The 7,532-nt window shown below is 47.9% G+C and overlaps 1 non-coding gene across 1 annotated transcript; it reads left to right on the top strand.

Moving 5' to 3' along the window:
- Positions 1–2,193: 2,193 nt before the first annotated feature.
- Positions 2,194–2,301, top strand: LOC132009452 (U6 spliceosomal RNA). Its single transcript, XR_009401935.1, has one exon. It is a non-coding gene; the product is annotated as a U6 spliceosomal RNA (small nuclear RNA).
- Positions 2,302–7,532: the final 5,231 nt, after the last annotated feature.

The raw sequence follows: 7,532 nt of genomic DNA, 5'->3' as shown, positions 1-7,532 counted from the left end.
GAATGCTGTCCTTGAATGCTAATTGAAGCCCAGGGAGAGCTGGATTCTAGTCCCTGCTCTGTTATTAACTCATCCTGGGCCCTTTAACAGGTCAGATAACTCCTCTGGGGCCTCGGTTTTCTCTGTAAAGTGGGAGATCCCAATCCCCATGTCATCTATCTTTGTGGCGGCAGGTGCGGTGGGGGAGGCCATCCCACATTCAGTGACTTATTCTATGCTCTGCCCTGTGTTGCGGCACCAAGATGAACCAGACCTAGTCCCAACCCCATCCCTGCTCTTGAGATGGGTAAAGAGACAGACGTGACAGTGTGACGAACGTTGAGAACAATGTAATAAAGAGAGATTATTAGGAGTGAACACTGAGAACCACATCGGCCCAGCTGCTGGGAGTGGGGGTGGGAGGACAGTGAGGGCAGGCTTCCTAAAAAAGATGATGCCAGAGCTGTTCTTAAAGGATGAGGAGGAGAAGCTAGGCAAAGCTGCAGAGGGTAGGGGAAAAGGAAGAAAGAACAATCTGGACAGAGAAAACAACAGAGAAGCAAGCGCCTGGAGATGTGAGTCAGCACGGCATGGGGGAACAGAGGTATGAGCAACTTGTTGGTGTTGACCTGGAAAGCCTAAGTGTAAATACGATGCTACGAGGGATGGTTAAGTGGAATGACGGGGGAAGGCATGACGTGAGCACAAGGTTGCGTTATCAGTCTGTGTGTCCCCCAGACCGGTGCTGGGTCAGGAGACGATCTGTAACGTATAATTCCTCTTGACCTGGCTTGAGTGATCTCTTCTGGTTCTCATCCTCACATTCCCCCCAGGCATGGGCCAAAGGCCTGGCAGCTGCCCCAGCCTACTGGGTCAGAGGGGAGGGGTGGGGGGAAGAATGGGGCCGTGCAAAATTACAGCCACTGAAAGAGGCCGGCGTGACCTCAGGAGCTGGGTTTCATCATTCTGAAATCATGCTCCGGGCCTTAGTCAGAGGCAAAGAGGTGGGGAGGAGAGGGTGGGAAAGTAGAGCGGGCAGCAGCAGGTTTGGGCAAGGTGCCAGGGCTGAAGGAGAAAGCAGCTGGAACCATTGAGGGCCGGGGGGGCGGGGGGGGCGGGACGGTGAGACTCCATCTTGGCTTGTATCCACCATGCTGTGTGACCTCAGGTCAGATTCTTGCCCATGCTGGGTCTCTCTGGGCAGGATAGATCTTTGGTGCTATTCCCAAGGCCTGGCCCCATTGGAGCCTCCTTGTGGAGGTAAGCAGGATGGGTAGGAAGGAGCCTGTACCAGGCCTGTTGGGGTTTGGGGGAAGGCTCAATGAAATAAGGGAGTGGGTCTAATCCAATATGCCTAGTGTTCTTATACGAGGGGATCAGGACATAGACATAGAGGAGAGACCATGTAAAGCCACACCAAGAAGGTGGCCATGTACAAGCCAAAGAGATGCCTCAAAAGAAACCAACCCTGCCAACACTTTGATCCTGGAGTTCTACCCCCCAGATTTGTGAGAAAACACATTTCTGTTGTTGGAGCTATTCAGTCTGGCATACTTAGAAATGGTAGCCCTAGCAAACTCAGATAGTCAGCCTCGCCCAGGAACTACAGCTTAAAGCACTGGACAAGGATACAGAAGGCAAACGAGAGGCACATCTGGGTAGTGTGAGCTAGGTAACCCAAAGCTCAGAGACATCTCTATAGGTTTGGCCCTGATGGAAGCGGGTTAGCTCCCTCTGTTTCACGAAGGCATGGCTCTGAGGGAAATGTGGGTGCTACTCACCTCTTTAAAGACCCTATCTCCAAACACAATCACATTCTGAGGTACTGAGGGGTAGGACTTCAACACATGAATTTTGAGGGGGACACAATTCAGCCTCTAATGCTGGGCTTTAGAATTGCTAGTGGAGCTTTTCTAAATACAGATGTCTGGGCCTGTCTCCAGAGATTCTGAGTGGAAACTCCATGAAGGTGGCCCAGGGTCTTTGCCCCTTGCTGTACACCTACTGCCTAGAACCATGTCCAGCACGTTGTATATGCACAAAAATATTTGTGGAATGAAAGGATGATTTAATAAACTTGGGATGGGGCCCACGTGTTTGTCTTGTACAAAGTTCCATAGCTGCTTCTGATTCATCTAGGAGTGAAAGCCCCTGAGAGATGACTGGGCTTCATCTGTCCTGTTGCTGATGGGGAGACTAAGGTTCCGTCAGGGAGTGATCGCTTTGGCAGCACAAATTTTAAGATTGGAATGATACAGAGAAGATTAGCGTGGGCCCTGCCCAAGGATGACATGCTAAGGTTCAGTAAGGAAAAGAAATACCAGGCCTGGCACTCCATAAAGAATGTGGGCTGCCCCAGCACCTCTCCAGAATGCCCAGGACATGAGGGAAAAGGGATGGCTGGACCTGATACTGCCTTTTGTACCTGTTTATCTAGCTATTCATATATATTCTTTATAGTATCCTTTATAATAAACTCATCAACAGAAATCTTCCTCCGAGTTCTGTGAGCTGCTCTACCCAAAGTAATTGAACCCAAGGAAGAGGCTGTGGGAACCTCCAATTTAGAACCAACTGGCCAGAAGCACAGGTGAGGGCAGTCTTGTGGGATGGAACCCTTCACCCATGGGATCTGATGCTATCTCCAGATAGGCAGCATCAGAACTGACCAGTGCTTGTTGGTGTTGGAAAATATACACTGGACCTGCCTTCAGCCCCCTTCACATACGGCCCCTGGCAACCCCCAGCCTCACCCACACTCACCCCTGCCCAGCCTATGGTTTAAACCACATGAAATCCAGCACCGTTCCCCAGTGCTGTCACGCTGCTTACCTTCTGGTCTTAGTGTGGCCTTTCTCCACCTACTTGCCTAGGAAAAGTCTCCCAGAGCTGCATTGGAATTCGAGGCCTTCTCTGACTGCCCAGGCTGGGAGTAGAGGGGGCATCTCCTGGGCTTCTAGAGTCTTCCATGCTGCACTCATATCCTATGCTGATCATCCTGGGGGCAAATGCCACCGCCACCAGACTGGGGGCACCTGAGGGCAGGGGTGAGTTAGTAAGTAGTAGCTGTGTCCTGATGCCTTGCACAAGGCAGCGCTCTGAGTTCAAGTCCTCAGCAAGGTTTCAGGGACTGAAGAGTGAATGCAGAGGGGAAGAACAAAGGTAGCCAAAGGAGGGTTATGAGAAGCTCCAAAGCAGGGTCTCAGTGCCCCCATATAACCATTAGTAGCTGCCCTGGACCGGCTTTTGCAGCTCCTGACCTTACCTCTCCCCCGCCCATGCCCCAGGCCCACCACCAGGGACCATCTCTGAGCTGGCAAGTGCACAGCAGAGGCGGGGAAGCAGAATCTTAACCTCAGGTGGACACCTCGGACTGGTAGGCCTGGCCAGGAAGTTCAGAGAGGTGAGAGGGCAGCAGCCCCAAGGAGAAGAGACTGGAAAATACCGGTAATGGGAAAAGGAGGAGGGGAGAGGGGAGGCGGACAGCTGGGAGGCCAGAGACTTGATTTCTGTTCTCAGCACTGTTGTTCGGCCTCAGAGAAGCTCCCCTGATCTGACCTTTCAGCAAGTTCCCGCCTCTCTGGGCCTCAGGTTCTTCAGCTGAAAACGGGGGCAGGCAGACTGGACTAGATGGTCATTAATGTCTTCTCTCGCCCTGGCTAAGGAGATTTGAGAAAAGCGTGGCTGCCTTAAAGGTACTAGTTGAGAGGACTGTCTCTGGGCCAGCACACAAACTTCAGGGGCTCGCCTCTAGCCAGGCATTGGGGGAACGTGTCTCTGGGCCTGAAAAGAACTGAAAGCAGCCTCCCCACACCTCCCGCGCTGGGCTTGGCCCGCAGTTCTGGCAGGCCCAATGCGGCCCTGAGCTCTAATGAGGCTGGCCACCTGGGGAGCTAGAGCAACTCAGCCTGGCCTATTTTGTGGTGAAGCCATGGTCACTTCTCTGCCTAACCCCGAGGTGATGCTCCCGAATGTGGCCTGGGATCTGGCAGTCCCTTCATGGGCCACCTGGGACTCTAAGGAATACATATGGTTGGGCGGGGACCGAAGGAAGCTCCAAGCCACAGGGGCCCAGGGCCCGGGTCTCCGGCCATGTGGACAACCTTTGTTGGCCCCACACCCCCTGGGTCCCACCCCGCCAGGACCTGCTGTCCTGGGCCCTTGCCTGCAACTATTCCCTGAGCCGTGATTTCTGATTCAATTGGTGAAGACAGGCCTCCTGGGATGAGCCAGTTGGCCCCTCTCTGTTATTTGCTTCTCAAAGTTGGAAAAACTACGTTGTGCACCTGGCAGTACTTGCTGCTGCTGGTTTTTCTTTCCTTTTTTCTTTTTTTTAAGAAACAGAAAGTAACCCCTGTGCTTACTGCAACCCAATCCATTTTATTGGCCTTCTGCATCTCCCACTGCAGCAATAGTAACTCCTTACATCTGATGAGTCTTTTACGGTTTACAAAGCACTTTCTTATGCATTCTCCCTTTTGGTCCATGCAATAGTGTTGGGAAAGAGGGCTGGGATTATTATCCCTGATTACAGGTGAAGAAAGAGCCTCAGACAGGAGGATCAGCTACTCAAGGTCATACAGCAAGGCAGAGCTAAAGAACCTGGATCCTCTGACTCAAGTCCTCGGTTCTTTCCCCAGCACCACACACCCCTCATGCTACTTGAATGCCCAGGATCTCAGACATCTTCTTCCAGAAACAAGGGCAGAGGGCTCAGCTGTCCCCACTCTGCTCTTATTTCCGAACTTCTTTCCTTGTGAATTTAAACATCGTCCCCGCTTAACCTATCACCTCTAAGCCAAGGACTCTCACAACTGTGCTCTCCTCTGGGATCTGAGTTTCAGATCCTACCCTGCCTCTCCTGATCTCTTTAATGTTCCTGCCCCTCACTTGGGCAGCTTAGCAAACTCATCTTTACCGCAGTTTCATGTCTCTTTCACCTTCTAAATCCAGTTGGCATGGGTATTTTACTTAATTATTAATTCATTTATGCATCCAGGAAGTACTAAGATATGCAGCTACTCTGTATTCCATTGTTACATTATATTTAGCCTGTGCCTCTGGCTTCTATCTCTTAGTATAATGTTTATAAGGTCCATCCATGTTGTAGCGTGTATTGGTGCTTTGTCCTTTTTAATGGCTGAATAGTATTCCATGGGGCAGATATTACCACTTTTACCTAACTGTTCATCAGTTGATGGATATTTGAGCTGTTTATACTCTTTATCTATGATGAATAATGTTGCCATGAACATTTGTATACAACTTTTTATGTGGATGTATGCTTTATTTCCTTGGGGTATATACCTAAGAGTAGAATTTCTGGGTCATATGGTGACTATAAACTGCCAAATAGCCTTCCAAAATGGCTGTGCCATTTTACATTCCCACCAGCAAGGTATGAGGGTTGCAATGTATCCATGTCCTCACTGACACATGCTATTGTCAATCTTTATTATAGACATCCCAGCAAGCATAAAGTGGTTTCTCATAATTTTCATTTGCATTTCTCTGATGACTGAGGATCCTGAACATTTTTTGTGAGTTTTTTGGACCTTTGTATGTTTTCTCTGGAGAACTGTCCGTTCAGATCCTTTGCCTGTTTTTCAGTTGGATTACTGTCTTTCTACTGTCGAGTTGTAGTAGTTCTTTATGTATTCTGGATACAACTCCCTTATCAGATAAATCATTTGCAAATATTTTCTCCTATTCAGTAGGAGGTCTTTTCATTTCCTGAAGGTATCCTTTATTTATTATTTTTTAAAGATTTTATTTATTCATTTGACACAGAGAGATCACAAGTAGGCAGAGAGGCAGGCAGAGAGAGAGAGAGGAGGAAGCAGGCTCCCCGCGGAGCAGAGAACCCGATGCGGGACTCGATCCCAGGACCCTGAGATCATGACCCGAGCTGAAGGCAGCGGCTTAACCCACTGAGCCACCCAGGCGCCCCTCCTGAAGGTATCCTTTAAATTCCAATTTACCTACTTTTTCTTTTGTCACTTATAGTTTTGGTGTTTAAGAAGGCCTGATCTAACCCATGATCACAAAGCTTTATTCCTGTCTTCTTGAAAGAGTTTTATAGCTTTTAGTTATTATATTTAGGTCTGTGGTCCATTTTGAGTTAAATGTTTTTATTTTTTTAAGATTATTCATTTATTTATTTGACAGACAGAGATGACAAGTAGGCAGAGTGGCAGGTAGGGCGGGGGTGGGGGGGTGGGGAAAGCAGGCTCCCTGCTGAGCAGAGAGCCTGAAGCCGGGCTCTATTCCAGGACCCTGAGTTCATGACCTGAGCTGAAGGCAGAGGCTTAAGCCACTGAGCCACCCAGGTGTCCCGAGTTAAACATTTTTATTGAAATTTTTTTTTGATTGTGCTAAAGTATCCATAACATAAAATGTACCATCCTAACCATTTTAAAGCGTACAGTTCAATAGTGTTAAGTACATTCATGTTGTGCAACCAACCTCCAGAACTCTTCATCTTGTGAAACTGAAAGTCTATGGTCACTAAAGAATTCCCCTTTCTCCCTACCTTTAGCCCCTATGGTGTTGAGTTGGTTTTTTTTTTTTTTTAAAGATTTTATTTATTTATTTGACAGACAGAGATCACAAATAGGCAGAGAGGCAGGCATAGAGAGAGGGGGAAGCAGGCTCCCCACTGAGCAGAGACCCCAATGCAGGGCTCGATCCCAGGACCCTGGGATCATGACCTGAGCTGAAGGCAGAGACTTAACCCACTGAGCCACCCAGGTGCCCCCTTTTAGTTTTTTTTTTTTTTTTAAGATTTTATTTATTTATTTGACAGACAGAGATCACAAGTAGGCTGAGAGGCAGGCAGAGAGAGAGAGAGAGAGAGGGAAGCAGGCTTCCTGCGGAGCAGGGAGCCCAATGCGGGGCTCGACCCCAGGACCCTGAGATCATGACCCGAGCCGAAGGCAGCAGCCCAAACCACTGAGCCACCCAGGCACCCCCCCTTTTAGTTTTTTAAACCAAGAAACAGTACTGGACTTTCTCAAATGCTTTTTCTGACTCTGTTGAAATGATCATGTAGTTTATGTCTCTTCTTGATAAGGTATGTTACAGTAACTGATTTTCAGATGTTAAATGAATCTTACATTTCTAGGCTGAATCTTGCTTGGTCAGAGTGAATAATTCTATATGTTGCTGGATTCAGTCTGGTAATATTCTGTTGAGGATTTTTACATCTATATTCATGAGAGATATTTGTCATCTTCTTGTAATGCCTTTGTCTGGTTTCTAGTATCAGAGTAACAATGACCTCACAGAATGAGTTGAGAAGTGTTTTCTCCGATTTTTGAAAGAGTGTGAAGAATTGGTATTAAATTTTCTTTAAATGTTCAGTAGAGTTTGTTCCTTTTCATTGCTGAATTGTATTCTATTATATGGATATCAATTTGCTTATCCCATTACCTGTTGGTAGATATCTGGGTTGTTTCCAGTTTTGAAATGAAGCTCCTATGGATATTACTGTACAAATCTTTCTACATTTGTTTTCATTTTCTTGGGTAAATATTGACAAGTGGAATCGCTGG

The sequence above is a fragment of the Mustela nigripes genome, chromosome 1 (assembly GCF_022355385.1).
Source record: "Mustela nigripes isolate SB6536 chromosome 1, MUSNIG.SB6536, whole genome shotgun sequence".
NCBI lineage: Eukaryota > Metazoa > Chordata > Mammalia > Carnivora > Mustelidae > Mustela > Mustela nigripes.
Note: the sequence above shows the minus strand (reverse complement) of the source record. Positions and strands in the feature narration are given on the sequence as shown.